General features: G+C 51.4%; 2 protein-coding genes across 4 annotated transcripts in view; one reads left to right on the forward strand and one right to left on the reverse strand.

Annotated features, from left to right (window-relative positions):
- Nucleotides 1–17,988, reverse strand: part of EPX (eosinophil peroxidase) — a 240,871-nt gene that overhangs the window by 222,017 nt on the left and 866 nt on the right. The window contains exon 2 of the mRNA XM_082705983.1: nucleotides 9,278–9,365. The gene's annotated coding sequence lies outside the window, so the exon portion shown is untranslated. The remainder of the gene's footprint in view (nucleotides 1–9,277; nucleotides 9,366–17,988) is intronic.
- The window catches only part of CUEDC1 (CUE domain containing 1), an 81,805-nt gene continuing 77,143 nt past the window's right edge, over nucleotides 13,327–17,988 (forward strand). For all 3 annotated transcript variants that reach the window (XM_082706004.1, XM_082706005.1, XM_082706006.1), the window contains exon 1: nucleotides 13,327–13,575. The gene's annotated coding sequence lies outside the window, so the exon portion shown is untranslated. The remainder of the gene's footprint in view (nucleotides 13,576–17,988) is intronic.

The raw sequence follows: 17,988 nt of genomic DNA on the forward strand, positions 1-17,988 counted from the left end.
ATGGAGAGAGGAGCCAGCCTCAGGCACTGGGATGCATAGTTAAATCTTTGTCAATCTTTGGGGCATTCAGGGGAGCCACCAAAGCCACAGTCACTTTAATCCACTGAGATATCTGACTTGAAGGAGCCTAGATACCCAAGGCCCTTGCTTATAAGCCAAGAAATTCCTGGCTTTGTTAATGGTGGGAAAAGAGCCAGAGAAACATCAACTTTGCTTAATGAAGAGGAGGGAGAGTGGGAAGAGGGAAATGGGGGACTGGAGGTTAGGAAGAGGCCCAGGAAGGAGAGAGAGATTTTGGAGACAATGTCCTTGTGCTTCCTGTGGTGTAACCATCACCCTGATCCCCTTCCCTCTCCATTCATCTGTCTTGAGCTGGACATGATTGCTCCAGGGGCTCTGAGACAGGCTGCTAGTCCAAGTCAGCTGTGGTCATTTCCGCTTTAGTCAATGAGCAGAAAAGATGTGTTCTTTAGCCATAAAAAAGACAGCATCAGTAGGTGAAGAAACAGGCAAGATTTAAGTGATTAGTATGGAATCCCCCAAGGTGGACCCATGAGCCACTTTCAGCTGAAGAGGTGGGGTCCCCCTTCCTGGAATCCCAGAGATTCATCCCAAGAGAGTAGGCCCTGACTCACAGTGGCCTGTCCAACACAAGAGAAGTTCTGCCACATTGTCAACACCAGAAGCTCTGTGGCTGTGAAGGATCTCTGCGGGAGGAAAATGGGGCAAAGCCGGAGTTGGGGACAGAGAGCAAAGGAGACAGAGCCTTTCTATATGCTGTTTCCAGACATAGAATGTCCTCCGCAGGGATGCCTGGGTGGCTCAGTTGGTTAAACATCTGCCTTTGACTCAGGTCATGATCCCAGGGTCCTGGAATCAAGTCCTGAACTGAGGCTGCTTCTTCCTCTCCCTCTTCTCCCCCTTCCCGGCTTGTGCTCTATCTCTCCCTCTCTCTCACTCTACCTCAAAGAAATATCATCTTAAAAAAAAAAAAATTTGTTCTCCCAACAGGCCACCCTTCAACACATTTGTTCTATTGTGACCCACTAAATATCCTGCAAAACCAATTTAAATCTTGCTTCCTCTGAAACTTTCCCTGTAACATGAGGCAGTTGGTTGATTCCTCCTCAGTATAATAGGAGGAGTTGGGAGATGCCCAAATAAAGTGGAGGTAGTCTAGCACCCTCTGGTTTCTAAGTTCCGCTGTAGGTCCCATGCCCCTTAAATCTCCGGTTCCAAATTAGTGGTGCCATGGCACCTGGGGTTTTGCTGACTTTCCTTTGTATGGATGAAGCCCCATGTCTGGGAAACCTGAAACACGGCAAAGAACTAAGTACCAAGGCCAGAAACAGCAGCGACAGGTGAGACCCCCAGAGGATCCTGAGCAGGGTGAGACCTGGCATAAGGCCCCTGTAATACAGGGTTGCAATCTGACAAGCCTGGGTATAAATCCAGGCTGTGCCACCTGAAGCTGTGTGATCTTGGGCAAGATGCATAGCCTCGCTGGCCTCCGTTTGCTCAGCTATAAAATAATGATAACAAGAATGGATTCCCACCTCCACCTGCTCCTCCTATTTCCTGTCTCAGTAACAGGGACACCAGTTTCCTTGGAGGAAGGAATTGCATTCTCTGTAAGACTTACAAAGGAGCTGAATGCTTTCCGGCATGGCTCCCCAACCTCTCAGATTTTGAGGAACGGCGGCATCCAGCGCAGTGACCAGAGCCCCATCTAAGAATGAGAAAGTTAGTTGGAAGATCCATCTCCCGAAAAGCAGCTAACTGAAGGCTGGCCAGAGATGCGGCACGGAGGGTTCAGGTTAGACCCAGGGAAGAACCACCAGACTGGGAGGCCTGGAAGAGCTGCCACGCTGTGTGCCCATCTGGGGATTGCGCATCTTGCTTCACAGAAGTCATTCCATCTCGCCTCCTCCCCCCACCTGTATTACATCTCGACAAGACGCCTGTACCCCTCGCTCTTCTCTGCGTCCCGCCATCCTGACCATCAGAGAGTTAGTTCTTCTTAAAGCTGGCTGCAAGCCTGGCACAGACCTGACCTCCTACCTTCCCAAGAGGAAAGGAAGGGTCGCCTCCTACCCCGGCAGGATCGGGCAGAGAAGCCTGACAGCCTTCTCACGCCTGCTTCCCCTGCTCTCCCGAAGGAAGGCGTTCTGGACTCAGGCTCTCAGAGAGGGGGAACCCCGCAGAGAGCGTGGCAAACGTGGCTTTTGCCAGGGCTGCCTCGGTCAAGCTACTGTGGTGCCCAGACTGCAAAGACTAGCGTCCTCCACCGTTTGGCCCGATCTACTTCGCCAACCTCCTCTCGGCGATCCACGCCTCCCAACGCCCGGACCCCGCGCCAGGGCGGACCAGAGTTACTGCAGGGCTGCTGGGGAGCCGCGGTGAGCCACCCACCCGGGTCGTGTGGGCCCCGCCCCGAGGAGAGCATCGCCGAGCCGGGATTGGGTGAAATCTCCTCCCTGCGTCCTGATTGGCCGGGCGAGGGTGCTCATTCACCCAGAGCAGTCCTCGGACTGAAGTTGTTCCAGCGCCGCTTCACTTTCTTCTCTGCGCACAATCGTTGTGCGCCTTCCATGGAAGTAGATCAAATGCAGTTCTATGCTTCCACACATGAGGTGCCGCCGAACACAGTGTTGGCTCCGGAACGATGGCCGAACCTGTCGGTTTATTGTATCCAGCACCCAAATCACACAGGTGCGGCGAATAGAGAGAAGCTTGTGGGGAGCCGGGGGAGGACTGGGTTTTGCATCCCGGGGGATGGGGGAGATGACCACAGTTCCTCTTGGGATTCCCTTTGCTGGGGGATATCTTTTCAGAAGACTAGCCGCTGCTAGAACTGGCCCTTTCTACCGCCTGCACTTCCATTTCACATTTCATTGGCTTCTGTCATCTTGTTCTATATGCTAGGAATACTCTCTCTCTCTCTCTCTCTCTCTTTTTCATGTGGTTAAATACTCCTGCTCACTAGGATCCTCGGAGAAAAAGCTGATTGCAGGGCTTGGACACGGAACACATAAAGTGAGCCTGGAACGTTTTTAAAAAGCTTTTTATTTGGAAATAATTTCAAAATTACAAAAGGTTGCAAAAAGGGAAAGAGTACCAAAAACACCTGTATACCCTTTACCTAGATTCACCTATTGTTAACATTATATCTCTTGTTTAATCACATATGGCCTCTCTCTCTCATTTTTTTTTTTTTTTTTGGAACCATTACAGGGTTTCATACCTGATGGCCCTTATCCCTAAATACTTCTGTAGTTCCTAAAAATAGAGATACACTCTTACACTCTCATAAACTCTATACACTTACATTGACATAGTACTTTTATTTAATCTACCATCCATATTCCAATTTTGTCCATCCTTGATATCATTTTCTCCCCTCCAGTACAAGGTCTAGTCTAGGGTCAGCTATTGTATTTAGTGGTGGTGTTGCTTTATTTTTAAAGTAGGCTCCATGCCCAGAGCAGGGCTTGAACTCATGACCCTGAGATCAAGGTCTGAGCTGAGATCAAGAGTCAGATGCTTCACCAGCTGAGCTGCCAAGGCGCCCTGTTGGTTGTGTTTCTTTAGACTCCTTAAATCTGGAACATTTACATGACTGGCATATTATTATTACTACTACTACTACTACTACTACTACTACTACTACTATTATTGACTCCTGACTTTTTTTAATAGAATGTTCCTCATTTTGTGTTTATCTGATGTTCTCCCTGGTTACATTGAGATAATGCATTTCTCAGCTGGCGTACTGCTGAAACAATGTGTACTCAGGATATCATATCTGGAGGCGCATGATGGCCCTCTGTCCCTCGCAGATGATGTTAATTTCAATCACCCAGTCAAGGTGTTGCCCGGTTTCTCCATTCTATAATTACTTTTCTCCCCCTGGCAAATAATAAGGAGTCTGTGGGGAAACACTTTAAGATCCTTTAAATATCCTGTTTCTCATCAGAATTTCCCCCTAGATTTAGTGTCCACTGATGGTCTGATTTGATGTTTACCATGGTGGTGTAAACATCTCTTTGCACAAGAAGGTAGGGATGGGAATATAGGAAAGAAAATGGGAGCATACTGAAAGAACATAGGAGCAAGCAAATGACCAAATCTGGAACAATCTAAGCATCAAAATAAATAATGCTAATAAAATACAAGCCATTGAAGGAAAGTAATAATCCATGAATCCATAATAAAGAAATGTCTTTATCCTCCTGTTCCTTTATTTTTTTTTAAAGATTTTATTTATTTATTTGACAGAGAGAGATCACAAGTAGACAAGTAGACGGAGAGGCAGGCAGAAAGAGAGATAGAGGGAAGCAGGCTCCCTGCTGAGCAGAGAGCCCGATGCGGGACTTGATCCCAGGACCCTGAGATCATGACCTGAGCTGAAGGCAGCAACTTAACCCACTGAGCCACTCAGGTGCCCCTGTCCTATTCCTTTAAATGACAGCATGGCCTTCTAGTCATCCTACCCTGTGGGGGTAGAGGTGCCCCCCTGGGCTATTATACTGGCTGTGTCTCACCTCTGACCCAACCTCAACATGCAACACTTTGCTGACTAGGGAATGGTGCTGAACTGAGCCCTGGCCTCTACCTCCCCCTGACCCAAAAGGAGCAGGCCCTGCAGGCTCAAGGATAAGACCTGGGGTTCAGGGTCTAGACCCTGGGAACCCAGTCCTGCCAGAGGTTCAGGGTCCCCTTGTCCCAAGGGCTCAGCCCTGCCAGAGGGTTCTGTTTTCCCTTTCAAAGAGACACCCAGTAAATATAATCTCCCTCAAAGACAGCACTCAGCCCTCTAGGGTCCTCTGTCCACCACCTACCTTGGAACTGGCTGTGGTACAATCCCAGGGAAGCTCTCCTGCCAAAGAATAAGACATTTGTGCCTTTCAACTAGTACCCAGACATAGTGTCAGCTTCCTGTCCTTCTTTTCCTGGCCATTGATGGGACAGCTGAGGGCCTCTCGCTCCAGGCAAGAAGGAGCCCTCCCCAGATATTCCTTCACCTGTGCTTCTGCTCCCCTAATCCCGCTCAGGAATATTCACCTTGCCCTATCCCCGAGCTCCTCCATGAACCACTATTACTGGGAAGAACCAGATTTAAACATCTTGGACTCAACTGATCTCAGGCAGGCCTCTTGAGAATTATATGAATGATAATAAGCAAAACAGGCGTCCTTCTTTGAGTGTATTAAAGTGATGCGGATTTGATTCTGCAGCCAGGCCACTTGCATCCCTATTCCAGCTCTGCAAAGAAACCTGAACCAGTCACTTAATTTCTCTGTGTCTCAGTTTCCTCATCTGTGAACAAGGCTTAATGGTAGTACCTACCACAGGGCTGTTGACAAATAAATGAGGTAAGAATGTGAATGTTGGGGGTGTCTGGTTGGTTCAGGCAGTGGAACATGCAACTCTTTTTTATTTTAAAAGATTTTATTTATTTGACAGACAGAGATCACAAGTAGGCAGAGAGGCAGGAAGAAGCAGGCTCCCTGCTGAGCAGAGAGCCCGATGCGGGGCTCAATCCCAGGACCCTGGGATCATGACCTGAGCCGAAGGCAGAGGCTTTAACCCACTGAGCCACCCAGGCGCCCCAAGGAACATTCAACTCTTGATCTTATAGTCCTGAGTTCAAGCCCCACGTTGGGAGTAGAGCTTTTTAAAAAATAGCAATAATTGAGGTGCTTGAGTGGCTCAGACTGTTAAGCATCTGCCATGATCCCAGGGTCCCAGGATGGAGTTCTGTATTTGGTGCCCCTCCCCCTGCTCATGCTCTCTCTCTCTCTCAAATAAATAAATAACATATTTTTTCAAAGAATATAAACATTATCTGGCACAAAGTAAGTGTTATGTGTTTGCTTTTATAATAATTATAATTTTTCTCTGCAGGAATGTAGGGAAGGACGTGGACTCTGGAGTCAGAGACTGAGTTTGCATCATGTTCTCCCACTTATGGTCGCAAGTTGGGCAAAGCTTTTTGACCTTCCTGTGTCTCAGTTTCTTTCTTTTTTTTTTTTTTTAAAGATTTTATTTATTTATTTGACAGAGAGAGATCACAAGTAGGCAGAGAGGCAGGCAGAGAGAGAGGAGGAAGCAGGCTCCCTGCTGAGCAGAGAGCCCGATGCGGGGCTCAATCCCAGGACCCTGAGATCATGACCTGAGCCGAAGGCAGCGGCCCACTGAGCCACCCAGGCGCCCTGTGTCTCAGTTTCTACATCTGCACTTGATTTTAGCCAAAAGGCTGAGAAGCAATTCAGTTTCCATATTTGTAAACTAGAAGTAAAAAATAATGCCTGCCTCTTAGGGTTTTTCTGGATTAAACGAGCTAATATGTGCAAAAGTGCTTAAAGCAAGGTCAGACACATTGCAAATGTTTGCAAAACTTTATCATCTATTTTTTTTTTTTTTTTAATTTTTAAGTGATCTCTATGTCCCACATGGGGCTCGAACTCACAACCCTGAGATCAAGAGTCTCAGGTTCTAATGACTGGGCCAGCCAGGCGGCCCATACTATTATTATTTCTAGTGAGGAGAAAGGTGATATTCTTACTGTTATTTTAGACCTGAGAAAACTGAGACTCAGGTTAAGTATTCCGCTGGCAAACAGTGGCACAGGAGGGATTTATTTGTACCCTGGTCTGACTGGCTCAAAGGTCTGGATGCTTCACCACTACATCATGGTTTAGGGAGCATTTAGGAGGAAGAAGGAATTTGCTGCTCCTAGAGAGGACTGAACCTCTAGCCTCTCTGACATATTTATACCAAACGCTCAGCTCCAGGCTAGCTTTCTGCAGGAGCTGGCCTGATGCAGGACCCAGGGACCTCTCCACCTCAACCTGTGGCATTGTCAGGAAACTCCAAGTACACATGAATATTCTTTTTTGAAATCCAGGCCTGAGCCTGTAGTATAGCCCTTGTCTGCAGATTTCTTAGTTTGTTGTTCCATGCCATTCACAGTCAACCCTGCTCCCCCTTCCAGCCTCATCCCGCTGTTAGCCCCACACCCGTCACACACACCCTGCTGCTGTTGCCAGCCCATCCTCTCTGCACTCTGGCCTCAGCGGTGTTCACCCATGTCCAAGCCCGCCACAGCACCCCCAGCTCTGTGCCTCTGCTCCAGCTGTGCCCCAGATGCAGTACTCTTCTCAGTTACGACTGTTTCCTGCTTTCCAGGCCTGGCCCAGAAGACAGACCATCAAAGGCGCCCTCTCTGCCCTCTCCCCATGAGAACGCGCCACTTCCTCCCTGTGCGGCCCCAGGGCCCTCCACTCACACCTTGAAGTCCATCAGTGTCATGCTCTTCCTTGGATTAGTTGCTGGCAGCTCTGCATCTACTCTCCTTTTAGACTTAGTGGGTGAGGAGGGGCCATATACTGTCCATTTTGAGGGGGTCTCAAAAAGGGGTATGTGGGAGGTAGACAAAAATGGTCTTGGAACTGGGTTGAAGCCACCTAAGTTAAACACAATTATGGGGGCACCTGGGTGTCTCAGTGGGTTAAGCCTCTGCCTTCAGCTCAGGTCATGATCTCAGGGTCCTGGGATTGAGCCCCTCATCAGGCTCTCTGCTCAGCAGGGAGCCTGCCTCTCTGCCTACTTGAGATTTCTGCCTGTCAAATAAATAAAAAATCTTAAAAACAAAAACAAAACCTCGATTATGGAGGAAAGTTATTTATGTTTGACTTCCCTCCTTTCCATCACAGGGATCCTAAAGGCTCAGTATAGGCAGATGCATATATAGTATTATAAAGGAAAGTATGGTCACTGTAGGAAATTTAGGAAGTCGAGAAAAATACCACTAATAATTACATTCTTAAAGATTTTATTTGTTAAAAAAAAAAAAAGATTTTATTTGTTTATTTACTTACTTAACACATGCTGTGAGCAAGCATGGCAGAGGGGGAAAGAGAAAGAACCCCAAGCAGACTCCTGCTGAGCTGGGAGCCCCACACAGGGCTCCGTCTCAGACCCTGAGATCATGACCTGAGCTGAAACCAAGAGTCAGATGCTTAATCAACTAAGCCACCCAGGCATCTCTAATTAATAATAATTATTAATAAAATAAAAGTGATATATAAAACTCTCATCTAACAACTTGTTAATAAGTTGACATATTTTCTTCTATGTTTATAATTAACTAAATAAAGATAAATGGGCTCGTATTGTTTTGTTGCCTCCCTTTTGCATAACATATCATGAACTTTTTTTTTTTTTAGATTTTATATATTTATTTGACAGAGGGAGAGAGAGCACAAGCAGGGGGAGAGGCAGGCAGAGGGAGAAGCAGGCTCCCTACTGAGCAGGAAACTTGATGTGGGGCTCAATCCCAGGACCCTGGGATCATGACCTGACCCAAAGGCAGAGGCTTAACTGACTGAGACACTCAGGCGCCCCTCATGAGCATCTTTATAGACACTAAATATTCTTTACAAATAATCTTAATGGTCACCTGTAATTCCATTTATGCATGCCTGATTTCCATCCCACTGCCTTATAGAGGACAAGCTGGCAGCTGCTGGATAGGAGGGCAGGACCCCTGGAACCTTACAAACTGGTATCAGTGAAGAGAAGACAAGTGTTTGTAAGGGCAAGCCAGATGCATCTCACCCACCAGTCAGAGGTCTGTCTTTCGGCAAATACTCACAGACAGCCCCTGAGTTTCAATGGTCCAGCTTGTGATGTTTCGACTTATGATGGTGCAAAGACCATAGGCATGCAGTAGAAACTGTAATTTGAATTGTGAATTTGGATCTTTTCCCGGGCTAGTGAGTGCTATGTTTTCCCATGATACGGGGCAGCAGGACACAGCTCCCAGCCAGCCCCAAGATTGGGAGAGTCACAACTGAAATGTACCAATCACCATTGTGTACCCACACAACCATTCTGTTTTCACTTTCAGCACAGTATTCAATCAACTACATGACATAGTCAACACTTGATTATCAAGTGGGTTTTGGGGAAGGTGACTTTGCCTAGCTGGAGGCTGAAGTCAGTGTTCTGAGCACAGTTAGGGCAGCTCAGTAGTTTCTATGTATTCAATGTGTTTTTGACTTACAATAATTTCAATTTATGATGCATTTATTGGATGGAACTCCACTATAAGTTGAGGAAGATCCAGACTCAGCTCATGGGGCCTGCCAGACTAGGAGGTGCAGTGACTGAGACAGAAGACACCCCCTGCCTCCCAGGAGCTCATGTGGAGGGTAACTATAATACCCCAACCCAGTAGGAGGGGCAGAGAAACCCCCAGGGAGTGGTTCACTATGTAAGGGAAGGAAGGTTCTCAGAAAGTGCTAGAGGCATGGCATTCATGCTGGGGCTCTGGGAAAAGGGTGAGGAGCCCCGGGGTCCTCTCAGATGAAGTCAGACTGGGAAGTCAATCCCACAGGCATTCATCTAGTTACCATCCTGGGAGGGGGTTGTTTCCGCATTTTTTTAAAGTAAAAAATGTTTCCACTGTTCCCATGTTTCACCCATGTGTTTTTTCAAAGTTCCCATGTGTTACCACTGTTACTCCTCTGAGTTTCTTGGTCAGATCCGTGAAGATGGAGGAAAGGATAGGATTACCCAAATTATCTGGATGTTTACACCACTTTCTTTTCCACCTCTGGACTGATTAAGCGGCTTTTTGGTGATTGTAAAAGGAGAGGGTCTCTTGGTGGCTGAGACAATGTGGTTGTTTCCACAGCCACAGCCACGTGTTCTTGTCCACAATGTGTGCCCCAGCATTTGTGTGGGGCTGCGGGGTCCCAGGAGGGAAATGTCCTGTTTTCCCTGGGGTCCAGCTGAGACCCGCTGTCTCCAAGCTTGAGCCACACAGCTCTCCAGCAGCCTCAGCCTCATGGCAGACGTGGGACATGGCAGACACACCCCCATTTTATCTGTGCTTAATATAGCCACAGACTTGGCCAGAAACTTTCCTCACCTTCCCATTTCCTCTGTGGGAACAGCAAGTGGTCTTGACTGTTCTAGCATGGGGGGAGAGGGAGAGGACCGGGAAGGGCCTCTTGAATGAATTTAGATTTTATTCTCCAAGCCATGGGGTGTCATCCATGTCTTTCAACAAGTCAGAGACATGAACAGTCTCAGCTTTAGCAGATAAGTGCACTGGAGGGGATGGATTGGAAGGTAGGGGTGGGGGCAGATTCCAGAGAAATTAAGAAGTAGAAGGCCCTGAATTTACTCAGAGGTTTAAAGCAGGAGAGGAGAAAGGCAACCTGTGAGGTTGGTAGCTCAAATGAATGTGAGGTGCCCACCTTCAGGCAACTGGCAAAGGAGGATGTGGAGGTCATGGGTTCCAGGCTGGCCATGCTGGAGGTGAGGTGGCTCTGGGCCAGCCTGTCCATGGCAGCCATGCATTCCAGTCAGGAGCTCAGGAGAGGGAGATGGTACCGGAAGGGTACCACAGATGGCTGACAGCAGATGCCTTAATGCCATTAGCAGTAACGACGATGCTATACATTCTAGAACATTCCATGTGCCAGGCAGTGTCCTGGGCACTCCACGTGTGGACTAGTTCCATTCTCACCAAAATTTTTTAAGGTAGGCACTGTGTGAGCTCCAAATATAAGGGAGGAAATGGAGGCACAAAGAAAGTTTAGTAAGTGCTCTGGAGACATGCAGCAAGTAAGTGCAACAGTGGAATCTCAGAAAAATTAAAGAGGATTGTGCCCCAGAGAAGCTCTTGGAGCAGGCAGAGCCAAAGAAAGGCAGGAGCCGGTAGGAAAACAATTTCAAGGGCATGGAGGATTGCAAGGGGGTAGAATAGGGTAGGGAGGAGGCCCTGGGTGGAAATGACTGGGGGGGGGGGGGGCGCTGGTTGGTGCCCCCTGCTGAGAGCTGTCTGTCCCCAGAATGCTGGAGGAAGAGGTCAGACTACAGGATCAAGGGGGGCTGAGGAATCTGACAGAGTATGTCTGGTTTCTTTTTAGAGGAAGTCTATGGAGGAATAGGCAAGAGAGAACCAGGGTGTGGCCTGAGGGCAGGGCAGAGCTGGATCGGGTAAGGGGCTTCTTTTTTTTTTTTCTTTTTTTAAAAGATTTTATTTATTTTGACAGAAATCACAGGGAGGCAGAGAGAGAAAAGGAAGCAGGCTCCCTGCTGAGCAGAGAGCCCAATGCAGGGCTCGATCCCAGGACCCTGGGATCATGACCTGAGCCAAAGGCAGAGGCTTTAATCCACTGAGCCACCCAGGTGCCCCTGCTAAAGGGCTTCTTAAAAGGGGGAACATCCTTCAGGTTTGTAGGTATGAAGCAGACAGAAGGGGAGAAAGAAAGAACTGGTGGAGTCTCCTGGAGCAGGAGGGTTGGGCTTGAAAGTGCAGGAACATCTCATCCTCTGAGATGAGCTTAGACTTATTCTGCCTGACCCAGGGCAGAAGCTGAGGAATAAGATAGTCAATAGAATGTAGGTCAAAGGAAACTGAGGACTGAGGTTTCCAGCTGCCACGCCAGAGGAGGAGGAGCAGGCTTGGGGAGGGAAGGGCTCTGAGCTGGATTCCAGACTCCTTGCTTGTGAGATGTCCAGGGGACCTGAAGGCCTGGCCTGGGAACCCCTGGGAGCTCACAGCTCAGAGGCAGTGGCGGGAGTGAGGGAGGTTACCCAGGGGCCTGTGAGAGGCAGGGGAGGGAACTGAGGAAAAGTTTCCAGGAAGACAGCCCTGAATGGAAGAGTAGGTTAGCAATGCCCAAAAAGTGGCCTTTAAGGAAGAGCATCCATTCGAGTGACTGGTTTCATTTGATGACTCTATTAATAATTCATTAAAAGATTTTATGGACACTCAGAGGGGAATGCAAAGAGGGGTATCCAAGTTTGCCCATGCATTTTGCGGCTCTGAAATGCCAAGGTGACAGGGAGGAACTGCAGAAGGATCCTGCAAGTAAGCAGAAAAGGGGCAGATGAACTGCGCTGTGGGCGGGAGTGAGGTAACCCCTGCAATGACTTGATCTAGAAGACTGGCAAGGAGGGTCAGCCCCAAGCCCCCAGTCACAACTTCAGGACCGCAGCCAGGAATCAGCATAGAGGCTTGAATCAGTCTGTCTAGATTAAGGATCTTTAACCTGGGTCTAGGGACTACCTCCTGGGGTTTCAAGGCCCCGCCCCAGAAATCAATGTATCTCCAAGTGAAGGAGCATGAGAAGAGGCGGTGGGAGGAGCCTGGAGATCCTCAGAGGGTCTGGGAACCTAGTTCTGGAGCTGCGCCCATCAGGTAACCTGATGTGGAACCTCCCCAGGGAGGGTGTGGCTGAGGTTTCCCCTCCGACTCCGAGGTTCCCAACTTGCTAAAGAAACTTTCCCTTGACATGCAAATGATGGAAACACACGGCGACTGGGGCACTTTGGTTTGTGGTTTTTACCATCAGATGTCTTTGTGGCTGAGCAAGCTGATCTGTCTCCGCAGAGCTAGGGGACGGCCAGCCCTCAAGAGAAGAGAGGGGGGTATTCCCTGGAGTCTGGGCCCAAATGGGAAGTGGGCCTCTAAGGCCCGCTTGTCTCAGAGGAGGGTGCAGACCCCGAACTGTACCCTCTTCAGAGCTCCCAAGGAGGGCCTCTTCAGTGCAGGCCGCTGGGCTGTCCCCACCTGCCCCACCCTTCCTACCCTCAAATTGGGAGTCTGAAAGCAAACCACGTGGAGAAAGAACAAAGTTGATTTCCCATTTATTGAACAAGTTTTTCTGTGGAAAATCTCGGGGCTCAGGAGCCCCCGAAGTAACCGGGGATGCCGGGAGGAGCTGGGGACATGGCAGTAGGGATCTGATGGTGTGTGATGGGTAACACCTTCGATCTCCTGATCCCCTCCTCACCATCTCCTCTGACCTCAGCGTTGGGTTTCCTTTCCAGAACCCTGACTCCCAGGGTCCGCCCCTCCCCCATACCCCAGACGTCCCGGGCCCAAAGGTGCGACTGCACTCTGCACCCGGGTAGGGGGGGGCGGCCCAGCTCTTAAGTTCCCCTCCCAGTCGAGGGCTCGGGTCCCCCTCCCCACCCCCTCTCCCCATCTCCGGGGTCGCCTTCCCGGCGCGGTCCCCAAGCAAGGAGGGAGGGAGGGGCAGGACGCCCCGCAATCCGCCCTGTCCGGGGAGACCGAGGCTCCTCTCTCACGCGCTCCGGCCCGCCAGCGGGGACTCACGGCGGCAGGCGCGGAGGGGGAACACGGTGAGGGGGGGAACCTTTCTAACTCCCCCGGTGCCCCCCCCCCGACCCCGCTTCCTCCAGCTTCCTCCACCCCATTCCCGCTCCCCTCCTCTCTCGGAGGGGGTCGGGCCTCGGAGCGGGTCTGGGGGCGCCGCGGCCCGGCCCGCGCCCCGCCCGCGGCCCCGCTCCTCCCCGCGCGGCCCCACTTGTGGCCCCGCCGGCGGCCGCGCAGGGACAGCTGCATTTCTCGCCGCCCGCCGCTAGGAAGCTGGCCTCGCCTCGCATTCTCCGCCTCCCGCGCCCCAGCCGAGCCGCCGCGCCGGCCCAGCCGCCGCCACTGCTGCCACCGCCGCCGGATCGCGGCCCCTCCCCCGCCCGCCGGCCCCCTCGGGCCCGCGGGGAGCGGACGCGCGTGGCGGCTGCTCGGTAAGACCCTCCCTTCGCTCCCCAGCGCGAGTCGCCTCCCGCCCGGCCCGGCGGCCCCACCTTCTCGGGAGCGGATCGCCGCGGCGCCGCCGGGAGGGCCGGGCAGGCGCGAGTTTGATTCCCGGCGCTGCAGCCGCGGCTCCCACGGAGCCCGCGGCGCCCCCGGCGCACACGCGGCGGGGTCCCGGCCCTCGCCCCCTCCGCTCGACTCCCACCCTCCTCGCCCAGGCCGTGGGTGCGCGGGCCGGGCGGGAACCGTGGGTGGGGGCTGGGGAGCGGGGCTCGGAGGTAGGGGGGTGGTCGCAGGCCGGCGGGCGGCTCGGGGAAGGACAGCAAGGCCTCCCCCGGCCGGCGCCGCCCTGAGCCCCCGCCCCGGCCGCTCCCCCTTTTGTGTGGGCGCCCCTCGCAGCGCAGCTCCGGCCTGGGGGCGCTGGCTGGTGGGGGGCGCCTGCCGGGTTCAGAGCTCCTTCTAGGAGGAGGGGGGGCTGGCTTCCTGTCCCCGCCGGTGTCACAGGTCGGTTCAGCCCTTTCTGGTCCCACCCGGTCCCCTGGGAGCTGCATCTCCCGGTGGCTCGCTAGGGAAAGTTCAGAACGCGCTGTCCCCGCCCCTGTTCCCCCCGCCCCTCCGGTTCGGTGTGCCCCGGGCTCTAAGCTCCAGGGGGCTGGTGATGGCGTTTATTCATTCTTTCCTCTTCAGTTTCTCCTTGCATTGTTGCCTTACACCCAGCCCAGGCTTGGCCATTTCTTTTCCCCTTAAAAGAAGTTTGGGCTGTAGGAAATTTATATGGAAAATAAATTCCCGGAGAGGAATTTGTTTTAGGGGGAAGGAGGTTTTAGATTTTCCCTTAATATTTATTTCATTATTGATTGATTGATTGATTGGGTGAGCGTGGAGGGTGAGGGGAATGACTGGGAGTTTAGAAATAAGATGTCATAGAGGTGGCACTGGATGCAAGGAGACTACCTCACTCCCCACCTGGCCCCTGGGCAGGAGTGCCACTGAGCGTGGGGAATCACCCTTCCTGTTGGTTATCCTGCAGCACCCTGAGCCACCTGGTCCAGGAGAAAGGATTCAGGGAGATGTTCTGGCCTCTTATCCCTTTTCTTTGGCAGGCATTCTCATCTTTACAGCCTGGGTTGGGGTGGCCACCTGAAGGAGGTGAGGGACACAGGCTTCTCTCATAGAGGAGTCCTCTTACCATGAGATTTGGTCCCCTCGTGGGATCAAGTGTGAAACTGGACCCTCTCCCTTGCCGAGGGTTAATGTCGTTGGGACCTCTATTCTGAACAGAGGGTGGCCTCTCTGGAAGAGAGTGAGAAACCTGGCTCAGGTCACCCAGAGGCTGAAGGGTGTGTGCAGGACTGTTGGGTCGGAGACACTCGTGTCCCCTTTCTGCACCTGGAAGGAGCAGAAGACAAGGGAACAGGAGTGGTGCCTCAGGCTTGGGCACATCCTTAAACAGGAGAGAGACCTTGGCCAGCTAGGATGGCCTAGGAGCGATACTATGACGAGGTGGGACCTTGGGGCCACAGGCTGGGGTCATGGGCGCCTTTGAGAATCTGGTGAAAGCGCCAACTGCTCCTGCCTCAAGCACACATGCATGCAGGGACACATTCTGTAGACACTCTCAGAATGTTACCGTACCCCTTGGAACTGGAACCCCTTTCAAGACCCCTGATCCACAGTCTGGTCCAGCATAGGCCGTTCAGAACAGTTCCCTCCTTTGTGGCCGGTCAGTGAAGAATCCAGGGTGCGAAGAGCAGACCTCCCAAGAGGTCTTTTCTCATGACCTTCTCATGCAACTTTGGGCTTGTGGCCATAGAGGCCTGGGAACCTCTGGACCAGATCCTGGATCCCTATAATTAGCCAGAGGATGGGGGCAGATGTGTGGGGTGGGGGGCTTCTCAGGGGCTGATTTTGCTATGTGGTGGGAAGGGCCAGAGCCGGCGCCACAGTGCTACTGAATTACAGGCAAATATGAGGGTTAGGGTATGGGATGGATATTCTGGTGTTTCTACTGGGTGTAGGAGCCAGGCACTTTAAGAGCCCTGGCTTATCTTGGGGAAGTGGGGGTGAGGTGGGAGAAAGAGCTGCGGTAGGGAATGTAAGTGTGAGAACACTCCTCCTCTTGCCGAGGTTTTGGGGCAGAGTTCTTCAAGGCCGGGAGCTGGTTACTGCAGCTTCCTTAGATCCGCTGGACTTTAAAAGGCAAGTGGGAGCAGAGAATATGGTTGTCACCAATCCCAGTGCACCCCCAGGAAGTGTGGCCTACCTTGTCTTTCTTAGTTGGAGCTCCTGAGTTTGGCTGCTCAGGTTTGTGGTGTCTACATTGGCTGGGGACCTGGGAGAGCCTTTGGTAAGATCGGCCATCTCTGACTTCTCTGCTTCAGTGTTGGGAAGCCCTTCCTAGGCTCAAGTGCCCCCATACAGAGGTATCTCATGGGAATTTTGCTTTGTTTAGCTCTCCTGCACAGTATTCAGTATATAGTAGTGCTCACACTTGTGTCCTCCTTGAGAGCTTCCTCCTTCTACTCTGCCTTGATTGACAATCACTCCGCCCCCCACCCTGCAGCAATAAGCGGCAAAAGTCTTGGGGACAGGAAGCTGGGAGTCAGACAGGGATCACCCCGACTATACAAGATGGCCTGGAGGAGGAGAAGCCTCCATTTTTGTTGGCTTCTAGGCCTACTGGAAGTAAGAGCCATAGAGGGCCTTTGAGAGGCAGTGGTCTAAGTTCCTGAACTTGGGACTTGGAGGTTGTCTTGGTGAGATGTAAGGGTCCTGTGGCAGCAACTAAAAATTCACATTCTTCCGTGGCCAGGACTTGTCTGTCCGCTGCTGCAATGGACAGCACCTGTTGGTGAAGTTGGGATTCTGGCTGTGGTGGCTGACTCCGTGCCTCTCTGATAGCTCTGCTTGCAGCCTCCCGGGGAGCACCTCCCATGTGTCAGAGCAGAATAACGCACTCCTAATCATGCGGCGAGGACTCTTATTTTTAAAACCGGTCATAAATGATAAATGCTAGAACAGGGCCTGCAAACATAAACTCCCTTGTAAAATGTGACCTTTTCATTTCTGTGATGGTGGCACCCAGTGTCTTTGAGGAATGATGGGTGGGAGAAAAAAGTTCCAGCTCCCTCTAACCTCCTCCCCCAGGAGGCCACTGGGGCTCCTTTGAGCCCTTCTGCATTGAAGCGCAGTAGTTTAGAGTGTAGGATCTACAGTGAAAGTCCCAGCCCTTCATCTTCCATTCTGATTTTGTAAATGCTTCAGTCTCTCAGCTTTAGAAAGTGTGGAAGGAGATCTAACCTGTATACCAAAGAGTGTAGTGTACTTCCTTAGAGCAGAAGCGATTATTAATTATTACTATTCCGCACATGGGTGCTAATGTTCTGAGACTTCTATTGTTAAGGAAAATCTTTGGTAAAGACTGTAGAGGCAGAGGCTGGCTTGAGAAGGGGTCAGATGGAGTGGGGTGAGGGTTTTGAATTATGAGCAAAGGGGACTGTGATGGGGAGACGGGGAGCCTGAAATGTCAAGGGTGACAAGAAAGCAGCACAGCTGGGGTGCAGAATGACTCAGCGTCATCGGTAGCCCTGCTGTGGAACCAACTCTTCTCCCTTCTCTTTGGAGACTTTGCCCTGTAAACTGGTGGGGGTTGGGGGTGGGGGAGAGGCTCATAACAAGTTAGAAGAGTTGCACAGCTTTTATGTTGATGCTAACATTGGTCCTGGAGGAATAGGGGAAAGTGGGCCTGGAGGAGGGGAGTCTAATGGGATTGGGGACAGGCCCAAGATACAGTCAAGAGTGGAAGCTGCAGTGTGGAGGAGGGTTCCGGAAGGAAGGAATTGGGGAAATGGTCATTTTAACACTCACCGAGCACTGACTATGGGTCAGCCCCTGTTTCAAGTGCTTCTCATGGATCAGCTCATTTCATTCTCAAAAGACTCTATGAGATGTGATATCTATTTTTTCAGTCAAGAAACATGTAAAGAGGTGAAATAGCTTGCCCAAGGTCACATGGCTAGAAGGTGGGAGAGCCAGGATTTGAATCCAAGAGGCCTGGCTACAGAGCTTCCATCCTTAGAGAAATTATTAGAGGGACTGCTTCCTGGGCTAGGGGTGGAGAGAGGTGTGGAGGATAGAAGGGTGGGGATGGGAGGGAGGTTGAAGGGGTTCTATGCTTGAAGAGCTGCCCATGCAACGTTCAGACATCATTGGAACATGCTTGGAATGTTCAGTCTGCTGAGAACCACTGGCCAAGGGCCAGGCACTCTACTGGAGCCTGACCCCGAGTACAGAGGTCATGAAGACACAGCCCCTGCCCGCAGGATGCCTGTGGTCTAGTAGGGGACACAGATATGTTAGCCTAGAACTCCAGTTGCCATGACAAGTACTGTAGTGAGACGAAG

This window comes from Mustela nivalis (genome assembly GCF_964662115.1).
Source record: "Mustela nivalis genome assembly, chromosome: 17".
NCBI classification, from domain to species: domain Eukaryota; kingdom Metazoa; phylum Chordata; class Mammalia; order Carnivora; family Mustelidae; genus Mustela; species Mustela nivalis.